We start from the raw sequence: 13,816 nt of genomic DNA on the forward strand, positions 1-13,816 counted from the left end.
CAATATAACTCTAACACCCCCCTCAAACTCATGGTGACTCCACAACACTGAGTTTGGAGAGGTGAAATCTATGTTGCGCTCTAGTCTGTGCCTTCGTGAAGAAGTCCGCTAGCTGTAACTCGGCAGGCACATACTGAAGAGCAATAACATGATCCTGCACAGCAGCGCGCACATAATAAGAATCAACACCAATATGCTTGGTAAGCTCATGCTTCACAGGGTCCCGCGCAATACTGATAGCACCTGTACTGTCGGACAAGAGGGTGGTAGGTGTAGTAATAGAAACACCAAAATCCTCCAGTAGCCATTGTAACCAAGTCACCTCTGCCGTTAGAAGAGCCATAGCTCTCAACTCGGCCTCTGCACTCGAACGATAAACTGCAGTTTGTTTTTTCGTCTTCCAGGCAATGAGAGAACCACCAAGAAAAACACAGTAAGCAGAAAGAGAACGACGATCCGAAGGATCACTGCCCACGTAGCATCTGAATAGGCCTGGAGCTGTAACGAGCTGGAACGTGGAAAAAAAGACGATGAGAGATCGTGCCACGAAGATATCGTAGAACACGAAGAAGGTGACTATAGTGAACTGAAGTGGGAGCGGAAACAAACTGACTCAGAATATGAACAGGATAGGAGATATCTGAACGGGTGACAGCAAGATAGACAAGACTGCCAACAAGATGACGATAACGCATCGGATCAGACAAGAGCTCACCATCAGAAGCACGAAGATTAACATTGAGCTCCATAGGAGTCTCAGCAGTGCGCTCATCACTAAGAGCCGCACGAGTAAGAAGATCCTGGATATACTTTTCTTGGGAAATAGAAAAGCCATCAGAGGAGGAGGAAACCTCAATCCCAAGAAAGTAACGAAGGGGACCAAGATCGGACATAAGAAACTGCTCACTGAGACGGGCCTTGACAAAGGCAATGTACTCAGAGTCGTCGCTCGTGATGATCATGTCATCAACATATAGAAGAAGAAGAGTGCGACCACGAGCAGAAAGGTGGACAAACAATGCCGGATCATGAGCACTGGGCGAAAAACCAGCTGCAATGACCACAGAGGCAAAACGCTCAAACCAAGCGCGGGAGGCTTGCTTAAGGCCATATAGAGAGCGACGAAAACGGCAAACCATGCCATCGGGAACTGAATACCCAGGTGGTGGCTGCATATAAACTTCCTCACGCAACTCACCATTAAGAAAGGCATTCTTAATATCAAGCTGAGACACGGACCAGTGGAGAACAGAGGCCATGGCGAGAAGTGTGCGGACAGTGGTCATATGGGCTACAGGAGCAAAATTCTCATCGTAATCACGACCATGCTCCTGCTGAAAGCCACGAGCCACAAGACGAGCTTTATAACGCTCAAGAGAACCATCAGAGCAAGTCTTAGTCTTATAGACCCACTTACAAGTGATGGGATGAACACAAGGGGGAAGAGAAACCAGGTCCCATGTGCCGTTGCGCTCAAGGGCAGCAATCTCCTCTGCCATCGCGAACTGCCATTCAGGATGAACAATAGCATCTCGATAAGAAGTCGGCTCAAGAACGGCCGAAAGACCATAGCGAGAAGGAGAATATCGGTCAGGGGGCGGACAAGGCCGAGAACGAAGACCATAGGTCGGGTAAGAGGAGGAAGACGACACACCAGAAGTAGAGGGCACATCGGTAGACCCGTTCACAACACGTGAACGACGAGTATAATGGAAAGGAAAGGACGGAAGAGGTGGAATCACTGGAGGTGGAGACGGGGAATGTATCGGTGATGAAGGTGGAGAAGGGGAAGCTATCGGCGATGAAGGTGGAGAGTCATGTGATGACGGAGGAGAAGAAACCGTAGGAGAGGACGGCATCAGATCTGCAACAACATGATGAGGAGTAGGAATACTGGGCATAGAGGGAGGTGTATTCGGAAAAGTAAGAAAAGAGATGTCCTCCGTAGAAAAAGCCGAGGAGGATGGACGCGGGTAGAAGGGACGAGATTCATCAAAGGTCACATCCCGGGAAATACGCATCCGACGACCGACAGGATCCCAACACCGATAGCCCTTATGCTCATCACTATATCCAAGAAAGACACACTCAACAGACTGAGCGGTCAGTTTGGTGCGTTCACGAGGGGCAAGCAAAACATAGCAGACACAACCAAACAAACGGAGCGCCGAATAATCAGGAGAACGACTAGAAAGACGCTCGAGAGGAATACCACCTTGTAGAGCAGCAGAAGGCTGAATGTTGATGAGATAGGTGAATGTCATAATAGCCTCAACCCAGAAGTGAGGCGGAAGAGAGGCAGCAATCATCATTGCACGCGCCGTCTCAAGAAGGTGACGATGCTTGCGCTCAGCCACACCATTCTGAGCATGAGCACCAGGGCAAGAGAATTGAGTAAGAGTACCCTGCTCAGCAAGAAATCCTCGCACCGCATGGGAGATATACTCACCAGCTGAATCTGCATGAAAAACATGAATAGGAGTAGAAAACTGGGTATGAACCATGGCAGCAATTTTTTTGTATATAGGTAAGACCTCACTACGAGAAGACATGAAATAGATCCAAGTGTAGCGAGAAAAATCGTCTATGAAGATAATATAATAGCGATGACCCCCTTTCGAAGCGAAGGGAGCTGGACCCCAAAGATCAGAGTGAACGAGATCAAAAGGACGCTCGGACACTAACTCGCTATGAGGGTAGGGTAGCTGAATCTGCTTACCAAGCCTACAACCCAAACAATCCAACGGAGCGTTACCGGAGACAGACCCCAGAACCCCGCGATGAACCAAAGATGAGAGACGAGAACCACATAAATGACCAAGACGATGATGCCACTGCTGAAAAGAGCTGGTAGATGCAGCTATAGGGGTTGCGAGAGTGGCAGTGGTGGTAGCGGCGGTGGTGGTAGCTGAGGGAAGACGAAGCCAGTCAAGCTCCCATAGACCATTAGAGCGTCGAGGGCCAGCACCAAGCAGAGCGCCCGTGTGACGATCCTGAACAGAACATGAATCAAAGTCGAGAATGACCCTACAACTAGAGTCAACAATCTGACCACCGGATATGAGCTGCATGGTAAGTCGAGGAACATGAGCGACAGAGGGAACATGAAATGAAGAAGTGCTAAGAGTGCCTCGACTAGCTACAGGAAGGGGAGTGCCATCAGCAGTAAGGACACGAACAGGAGACTCGACAGGTCGAACAGAGGTCGAAGTGGAAGAATCATATGTCATATGAAAAGACGCTCCAGTATCAAGAATCCATGGGGATGTACGTGAATGAGTAGAATGTGGTTTCTCAGTGCCAGAAAAGTTAGTCACAGAACCTGCACAAACCATCGGTGAAGAATCCCAAGCATCAAGCAGGCATTTCAGTTGTGCAATCTCATGCGCAGACAGGGACTCGACAGAGGAGGTCGAGGTAGAAACACCTGTCAATGATGACCAGTTGTTTCCACCCATGAAAGCCGCGTGCAGAGTCGACTGAGAGTAACGAGTCGACGTAGAGCCACATGTGAAAACCACTGAGGGAGTCGATGTAGAGCGATCACCGCCACACACGGAAGCCGCGAGACGAGTCGACGTAGGGCGACAATCACCAGGTGTGGAAGTCGTGGGAAGAGTCGCTGAAGAACAACCAACTCCATGCAAAGAAGCGGCTAAAGGAGGCGGTGCAGCTGCCGAAGGAGTCGATGTAGAGCGACCAGCAACACCGGTGGATGTCACATAAGGTGTCGAAGTAGAGCGACAACCACCACCCCCAAGCGGGCGAGCACCAAGCACCAAGGAACGGCACATGTGCGAGACGGGATCAATGTATGGAGTACCGTCGAAAGACATCTGGTTGCGCTGGAGAGGTGTACCAGACGAAAGCATTGCACCTCTTTTTTTTCTCTCTCTCTCTCTCTTTTCTTTTTTTCCCTTTTTTTTGAAAAGGACAACAACAAAACAATAGGGCCTCAAGCCAGGCAGCTGAACAAAGCAGGCCAACTGGCAGAGTAGCCCGCCGCCCACCGGGAGCCCAAAAGAGCAATATAGGCCGTGTAGGATACACGCACGTACACCAGCATGCAACAGCCCAAAAAAGAGCAATTGAGGCCGAAGCACGCCGTACACAGACAGATAGACAGACAGGCAGGTGGATCGATTCTCTTGTGTCAGCGGAACGACGGAAATCAAGCGGCAGCCGGCACGGGAGCAATAGGCAGTAGCAGAAAACACGAAGCCAGAACTCAGCGGAACAACGGCTGGCACTGGACCAGATCGCGCGGGAGCCAAGAAGACGGACAGCCAGCGGCGGCGCACCAGGTGGAGGGCTGCGGCTAGCCAGCGGCTAGAAGACGCAGCGGTGCGTCACCAGATCAAGCGCCGGATCGGGACTGGATGCCGGCACCTAGTCAACGCGGCCGCAGCAGACTGGTGACAGCCGCACACCAGATCGGCACGGGGCAGACGGGTGGGCGATTGGATTGGGCATGTCCTTCCCGCCTAGCAGAGTAGATCGTGGCACGGGTGTGGGGGAGAAGCAGGGAACAGCCACGCTGAAGGAGCAGTGGCTGCCAGTAGGGAAGAACACAGCGACGCCGAGAGCAACGGCGGACGCGAGATGGGATCGAAAGAAGCACGAGTTGCGCGTGCCAAAAAAAGACCTAAAGCTCTAATACCATGTTAGGAAAGCAACTTGTATTACAAGGAGGCCAAAGCCACCATATATATGATGTACATGAGGATGCCAAAAGGTAAGAATACAAAAGGCCAAAGGCCATCATCAATATAACTCTAACAGATATATCTACATGTTTTACGGATAATTTGGAATGGAGGGAGTAGCATTTAGAAGCGTGTACCTGGCGTGTACACTGGTCCACCTGGCGCTTGAAAAGAGGAAACCTGTGCGGGCTACTCACGGTGCTCAGATGGCCAGGCCAGTTCCGCCGTGGCAGTAACCTAAGGGCATCTTCAACCCCGACCTTCAAAACCTCTCTCGGTAGGCTAAATTTGATGATATGTTCCCCAACATTCGTATCCATCTCCACCTTGCCATTGGCATGTGCAACGGACTCAACATCATGATAATTTGCATCCAAGTCATATTAGTGTCGATTTGAGAAATTAGGTAAAACAAATGCACATTCAATAACTCATGAAACACAATGAAAGAAAACATACCATCAAACTAAAAATAAAATTATAAAAAAGGTGAAAACGAATACACACACTACATATAATGGTGGAACGATTACACAACCTGCTTGTATAATAAGTGCTCCAAAACTTAGTGGAACAATAATTTATATCCAGTATATATGTACTAACTAGGTAACCAAACAAGGCACTCTCACTGCATTCATCTCATTAATAAAGAATTCTTTGATAATATGCTTGAATGAAATAAAAGAGTTTTTTTTTTGTAATATACCATATCCGCATTTTGGATTTCAACGCGGCGTTATAAAAAAGTTGCCATTTTTTAACACACCATTCCGATGAATTAGATTACTCTCATAAGCAAATAAGAAAGTCTTAGTATTAAATGATAATTTTGGAACAAATAAATTTCTAAATAATTTCCTATTGTTGAAATTACAAAATAATATCTAGCCATGCAAATGCACGGGTAACCTCTCTAGTTATGAATAATATAAGGTCCATTTTATATGAAAATTGGAGCAATGCAATTTTGCACCCTATCTTTTGTATTTGCTTCACAAAAAATACCCATTTTTGACAGTTAGAAAATAAAAATGATTTTTAAAATGAAAAGTTGGAAACTTTATCTGACAACATTGTTTGTAATGACTACCACCAAAAAACATTGTTTTTAATGGCAATATGCACCTATGTGCTTAATTTGGGCATATTATAATAAACAATGCAATGAATGTGGTCATCACCTTGGTCATTTGACTTGAAAGTGATGAATGTTCATACACAATAGCCTGTTTTGTGAAATAGTTTATTTCCAAACTTATCATATTGTAAGTTTCGTTATTTTCTCGCAACTAGTATGCATAAAAGGACTCCATGCAAAAGAATTACATTTTTAAAACTTGTATTCTTTTTCTTTCATTTTTGCCAAAATAGGGTCAAAATGGCCGGCATGGATATTCATGGCAAGGGATTGAATCTCTCAAAGCTCGAAGTGGTTCTTCCATATAATGACTACTTGTGTACCTAAAACTATATTTTGATAATTTTTAGGACAGAGCTGTCACACAATTGCAGTTCAAATTTTGATAATTTTTAGGACAAAACTCGAAGTCATTTAAATGCGCGAAAGTAGCTAGAAATCTAAAAAACCCATGAAACTTGGGAATTGTGCATGAAATAAGGTCTAATTACTATGAAAATTCGAGTGGCATCATTTTGCACACTGTTTTTTGTACTTGCTTCACAAAAACAACCATTTTGACACTTAGAAAATGGAAAATTATTTTTTGTACAAACAAATTGGAAAATCTATTTGGCAACATCTTTTTAATGGGAATATGCACCAATATGTGTAATTTCTCAATATTATAATAAATTATGCAATGAATATGGCCATCACCTTGGTCATTTGACTTGAAAGCCATGAATGTTCATACAAGATAGCCCATTTTGTGCAGAGATTTTATTTTTCAAAATTGTAATATTAAAAATTGGTACTTTTCCTCGTTACTAGTACACATAGAAGGAGTCCATGCGAAAGGATTGCATTTTCGGAACTTCTATACTTTTTATTTCTTTTTGAAAAAACAGGGTCAAAATGGATGACATGGCTACTGAAGGCAAGGGGTTGAATCTCTCAACAATCGAAGTGGTTCTTCCATATAATGACTACTTGTGTACCGAAAAATATTTTTGGATAACTTTTAGGACAGAGCTATTACACACTGGCAGTTGAAATTTTGTGAATTACTTAATCGACATAGTCATTTAAATGTGCAAAAGTAGCTAGAAGTCTAAAAATTCCATGATACTTGGGAATCATGCATAAAATAAGGTTTACTTACTGTCAAAATTGGGCTGGTGCCATTTTGCATTGTGTTTTTTTTTACTTGCTTGCTTCACAAAATAGCCATTTTTAAACTTAGAAAATGGAAAATTACTGTTTATAAAAAATTGAAAACTATGTTTGCCAATATTGCTTTTAATGGTGAGATGCACCTAAGTGCCCAGTTTAGGCACATTCTCATAAACTATGCACTAAATATGACCACTGCCCTAGTCATTTGAGACCATGTTTGGGCATGGCAAAAAGTGTAGTTAACATGGCTTAAAATGAGAAAGTGCTCGACATGGAAATTATTCGTCTCGTCAAAATGAAAAACTTAGTTTTTTTGGAACATTTTCATCCAAGGTCGTATGCAACCTTGACCCTCTTTTGCCGAGTGTAGCACTCGGGAGAGACCCCCTTTTGCCGAGCCTAGCGCTCGACAAAGCGCTTTTTTGCCAAGTTCCACTGTTTTACTGAGTGTTTTGTCCACGACACACAACAAAGAACATGTTTACAGAGTTACACTTGTTTGCCAAGTATCTTTTCGATGACACTTGGCAAAGACATGTTTGCAGAGTACCCGACGAAATGCACTCGCCAAAGACGCTAACACTCGGCAAATGAATTTCCCAGTAGCGACGGTGACACGATTACCATGATTGGTCAAGCTTCCGCCGATCTAAGATCAAATCGGGCTTGTATGGTATAGTGGATCGATCGTTTGTTGCACAGGGTTGTGGTGTCGATTAAGGGCTATAAAAAAAACTACGAGGTTTCGTGACGTCGCCCTTGTTTTATTTATAATCACTCTTCATACAGAGAGAAAAAACCGTACTTAATATTTGTTCAGGCAGATTGATAGATAGGATATTAGGTATAGATACAAACATTACTCCATTAGTGTGTATTGTCCATAGTGTATACAATGTTTTTTTTAGAACGAAGACGCCGGAGGCGTCCGGCTTTAAATTGATAAAGCCCACATAAGGCAGCATCCAACAGGTTCAACACTTAACAACAAAGATAAAACGGCCGTAGCCAAGGTACGATACATGCTACCGGCCGAAGCCTGCAAGAGGAGATAAGCAACATAGAGCAAAGTGCCGGTCCAAAAGAACAGAGCCTACGGCAGGCTAGTGGCGGGCATCAATCTGGATCGTCCGAATCCACTCCATCGCCTCCGACATCCGATCCGCATCACGCCGTTTCCCCAACGACGTCCATGTCTGAAAAAATAAGTGGCATTTGAAAATAATGTCAGTCGGGTGAGAAGGAAATTTGTGCTCGATAGTCATCTTATTGCGGGTGGTCCAAATGGACCACAGCAAGGCTCCCACGCAGCGCCATAAGACCCGGCCAAAACCACCCCTAAAAGCAGCTAGTAAAGCGCGCAGGTCCGAGGTAGAGCGAGGATCCCAGGTCTGCCCGAACGCCTCCCTAACCGCACTCCAAGCGAAGCGAGCAAGGTGACAGTTAAAAAATATGTGGTTGGCATCCTCATGTTGGCCACACAGCACGCAAGAGCCGTCAGAGGGCCCATTCCTACGAACGATATTATTGGAGGAGGGGAGGCGATCGCGAAACATCTGCCACACGAAGATTTTGATTTTTAAGGGAATGGCAGCTTTCCATAGCCCCCTAGCTATGTCCAGGGTCGGTCCCTCGGTCAGTTTGTTGTACAAGGATTGGACAGAAAACTTCCCCGAGCTCGAGAGAGCCCAGGAGACCGAGTCGGCCTCAGGACGAAGGTTCACTCCCGTCAGATCAGCTACAAGCCCGTCCCAACAGGCTCGTTCGTTATCAAGCAGGGGTCTTTTGAAAGAGACCGCAGGCAGATTGGTACGCAGCGCATCTGCCACTAGGATATCTACGTTAGTAGCAAGCCGATATGCTAAGGAATGGCTTTTCCACAAGGGTTCCGAGCCAAACCAGTGGTCCAACCAAAACCGTGTTGAGGACCCATTGTTGACACAAAACTTGGCTCCTAAGGTGAATGTCGGCATAACTTTCTGGATCCCATTCCAAAAAGTTGATCCCTTAGCTCTGGAGGTAAGGAAATTCCCATCTGGGAAGTATTTGGCGCGAAGAATATCCACCCAGAGCCCTTACTCGTTTTGGGAGAGTTTCCAAATCCACTTGGTTAAGAGGGCGACATTCATTAGCTTCGCATTAAGAATCCCAAGACCTCCAAATTTCTTAGGGCGACAGAGCGCGGCCCATTTGATTAGATGGTACTTCTTTTTGATCCCCGTTCCTTCCCAAAAGAACTTGGATCGGGGCGTATCAAGCCTGGCATGAACCCCATCAGCCAGCAAAAACATGCCCATCGTGAACAGAGGAAGGGAAGACAGGCTAGAGTTAGTTAGAATTAATCTGGCCGCCGAGGAGAGGAAACGACCACGCCAGGGGCTAACTCTATTTGCCACCTTGCCATACAAGGGTTCCCATTCCAGAATGGAGATGTGTTTATCTGAGATAGGCAGGCCCAAATACTTAATTGGAAAGCTCCCTAGCTTACAATTAAGTAAATTGGCTACATGAGAAGTGAGCGGAGGATCCATCCCAATGGCTATTACCTCGCTCTTACGGAAATTGATCTTAAGACCAGAGATGATTTCGAAAGCGAGGAGAATAAGTTTGACCGAAGCTACGCTATGATCGTCAGGCTCAAAGAGCAGCAAGGTGTCATCCGCATATTGGAGGTGGGTGAGACCACCCGGAATGAGGTGAGAGACCACTCCGCGTATGTGACCGACGTCCTTAGCCTTATGGATCATGGCTGATAAGGCGTCTGCAACAAAGTTGAAAATCAGGGGCGAGGAGGGATCCCCTTGCATGAGACCTCTTTTATTGCGGAAGAAGTTCCCAACCTCTCCGTTGATCGACACCGCGGTCTGGCCACCCGAGACCAAATGCATGATGCGGTGGACAAAGCCTGACTCGAATCCCTTCCGAGTCAACACCTCGCGGATGAACTCCCAGTTCACGCGATCATATGCTTTCTCAAAGTCGAGCTTTAGGAGCACGGCCTGTTGCCCAGTGCGTTTAAGCTCATGGATAGTCTCCTGCAACACTATCGGCCCTTCGAGAATGTTGCGGCCTTTGAGAAAGCCAGACTGACTACGGTTTATAACGCGCTGCGCGACCGGAGCAAGTCTGGTCGCATACGCCTTTGAGCAAATCTTGAAAGGTACGTTAATGAGAGTGATAGGGCGGTACTGCTTGATAGTGTCGGCCCCTTTGACTTTGGGAATAAGCCTAATCACATCATAGTTAAGGTGCGAAACATCTATCGTACCTAGCGCAAAACCATTGATAATCCCGCAGAAAAGGTCTTTAAACATCGGCCAGAAGCGTCGGAAAAACGCGACCGGCCAGCCGTCCGAACCAGCTGCCGTGTCAATCTTCATTGCACCCACGGCTTCGTCGATCTCCTCCGTGGAGAAAGTCAAAGCCAAGAGGTCATTTTCGACTTGAGACACGCGGTCCTCTTCCCCCCAGAAGTCTGCCCGGAGCTGGAGGCGCTTTTCCTCATCTGTTCCCAACAGATTAAGAAAGAAGTCATAGATATGTGCCACGATGTCAGCCTGACTAACCAAAATCCCTTGATCAGATTGAAGTCTCAAAATCGAGCACTTCCGTTTACGACCGTTGGCATAGGCGTGGAAATATCCCGTATTCGCATCGCCCTTGGTAACCCACTTGACGCCGCCCCAACGGCGCTAATATTCCTCCTCCTCCCTAAGAATGGCGAGCACCTGGTTCTCAAGAGCGTAACGGTGGGCCCATTCGGCTTTGAGGAAGGGTCTGGAGTCAGCTTGTTCGTCGAGGGCTTTGATTTTAGCAATAATAGCTTCCCGAGCGCACTTCGCTTCGCTCCCGTGATTTGCACCCCACCCACGGAGGAAACCCCAAAGGATCGTAGCCGCCGCGATCCAAGTGTCCAAAGGACCCCTGGAGCAGCCGACCGCCGCTCTGGCATGCTCCCAGCGCGCCATGAGCAAGGGCCCGAAGCCCTCTATTTCAAACCACCCAGTTTCAAAGAAGAAACGGGGGCTGCGCTTGATCCGGTCCTCCCCCGAGGCTAGGACCAGTGGCACATGATCCGACCCAATACGCGTTTCCGCAACCAGCGTACACATGGGGAATAACACTTCCCAGTCGGAGGACACAAACACCCGGTCTAGAACATTGTGCACCGGCGACAGTTGCTTGTTGGTCCACGTGAATCTAGCACCAGTCCTAGCAATCTCCCACAGGGCGCATGATGCAATCGTACTATTGAACAAGTTAACTCTAGGCCAGTCAATGTTAGGGTTATTCTTATCCGCTCCTGAACGGATAAGGTTAAAATCACCCCCAAGGACAATGGGGATGTTGGCGCCTTGCTTAGACCCAACCAAGCTTTGGATCTGTCCCAAGAAATCCGCCGCCCTAGAGTGGTCAGCCGGGCCGTAGACGCAAACAATTGCCCATGTAGCAAGCGAGATCCTGTGTTTAATCGTGATAGAAATGAAGAACGCGCCCACATCCCAGCTTACAACGTCGCATACATCACTGTTACATCCCAAAAGGAGACCACCAGAATGGCCTACAGACGGCACCCAGCCCCAGACAAAACGATGGAGAGGATCGTAGGCAGCCAAATCTCTATATGTGAAATCAGCTTTAATCGTTTCCTGGAGCGCAACCACGTCAATGCGCTCCCTAGCAATGTATTCTTTAAGCTGGGTCCGACGGCCAGCATGGCCGCAACTCCGAATGTTCCAAAAAAGGTAGCGCATCTAAATAATACGGTTGCGAAGGCGCACCCCCCTGGATGTCACCGGTTTTGCCACGCGTTTTTTAGCCGGGGCACGGCTTGTCGAGGGGATAGCCTCCACCTCCCTGGCGTCAGCGCTCCCACTCGCCACCACAGCAGACCCATCAGGGTCGGAGCCGACCCGCGCCGTGGCAGAGGCCTCCCTGGCCTTAGCCAACGCGGCAGCTGAGGCCAAAGCCGCTTGGGCATCTTCGCGAGCACGAATCAACGAAACTAACTCGCCGCTCTCCGCACCTACTTTAAAACCGCTGTCGTCTAGGATCGAGACAAGTTCCGGGTCCGTAAAGGCATTCAGAATCGTAAAGGAGGGTGGGGGATTTCCTGAGGTTTCGAGATTCTTCTCCGCAAGACGAAGCTGCGCATTCTCCATGGAAGAAAGCTCACCCAACTGGGCCTTGGCCCGAGCACTTGGCGCACGCTGGGCCACTGGAGAAGCTCGAGAGCGCCGTGCCTTGGCCGAGACGCCCGCGGAGCCCAGGGCCGCCTGAAGGTCCACGCAAGCTGGCGCAGTTGGCGATGGAAGAGAGAGCACCGCAGCGTTGGCTGAGGGCTTGCGACCCGCCGTCTTCTTGGGAGCGCGCCCGGAGCCCCCCGCACTGCGACGGCTAGACAGCGGGGTGTGTGTGGATGGTTCGTTGAGCACCACGCCCGTGTCAGAGCCTAGCAAACTGGGGGATGCCGGGGCACCCGAAAGCATGGGGCCAGCACCAGCCCGCTCCTGCAAGCCAGATTGGTCAAAAGCCCCCGGCAACGCAATCGCTGGTGGCGGACTGCTCCCAGCCGTGTCCGCTGTCGCAAGTGCGCCCGGCGCCACCACTTCTCTGTCCTCCTCTAGCGCATGGGAAGTAAGCCCCAACTTGTCCCAAGTCTCAGTATCAATCGACGTGTCCGGCATGCTGTCCTCATTCTCCTCATCGCAGCAAGCCATCTCCACATCTTGCTGGTGGCTGCCAACTGCGGTGACCGGCCCTCCCTGAGCCACGGTCGAACCCTGTGGCAGCCCAGGCACACCTCCGGCCCCCGGACCCGGCTGGCCTTGCTTGTCGCTAGAGCGAGGAGGGGCCTTGTTAGAGCCAGACGCCACAGATCCCTCACCCGAGCGTTTCGGGAGCCTTTCCACCTTCACCTTGATGTCAAATCCCTCATGGTTGAACCACACTTGCACGTATCCATTCATCTTGTCCGGAGCTTTGCATCCAAACTTCATCCTCACCGGTCCCATCCGGATGAGGGAGAGCTCGTCCACCACAATGGGCCTGCCTAACATCTTCATTCCTTCCATCAGGCGATCAACACGCCGGTGTTTCTTGGGGATACCGTGGAGGCGGAGCTACACCTCCGGCATGGAGAGAGGCACAATGGTCTCCTGGACAGAATCGCGGACCCGCACCGTAATATCATTGATAGAAAGAAACAGTTTACCACTAGACTTAGCCATGTGCAATAGATCCGCAGAAGGAAAGATAACCGCAAAATCATCATCCCCCACTTGAGAAACCTGCCAATCCCAGTCACCCGCAAACATGTGCTTCAGCTCCTGCTTGAGCACACGCAGCGACAGCCTCCCTGGCTCCGCCGACAGAATGGCCCCATTAGCATCCTGGAGATCATATCCCTCTATCTCCTCTTCATCTTCAAAGTCCAAGCAGAAGAATCCTTCCCCCGAAATCGCGCTGCCCATGATCTGAAGGTGAAGATGCTTACCCCGCGTCGAACAAAAGGCCGAGGCGTGCCCTTCCTGCTTACATATCACGCAGAGGGGGGGAAAGGTACACTTGGCTTGGAAATGCCCTGTACGTCCGCACTTGAAGCATTCACCTTCCTCTTCTTCGACTAGGATGGGTGCGTCCGACGACCCACGCGGCGCATCCGTCAGCACCACAGCAAGCGGGGCAGCCGACGCCCGCGGCTTCTTAGCCAGCGGGTCCCCGTGGCCACCACCACAGAGGGGATGCTCCATCGGCTTGCGCTCCAGTTCACGCCGCTTCGACCCAATCTTGCGCTTCTTCTTGCGCTCCT

The sequence above is a fragment of the Triticum urartu genome, chromosome 7A, assembly GCF_056163025.1.
Source record: "Triticum urartu cultivar PI428250 chromosome 7A, HENAU_Tu73, whole genome shotgun sequence".
Taxonomy (NCBI): Eukaryota; Viridiplantae; Streptophyta; class Magnoliopsida; order Poales; family Poaceae; genus Triticum; species Triticum urartu.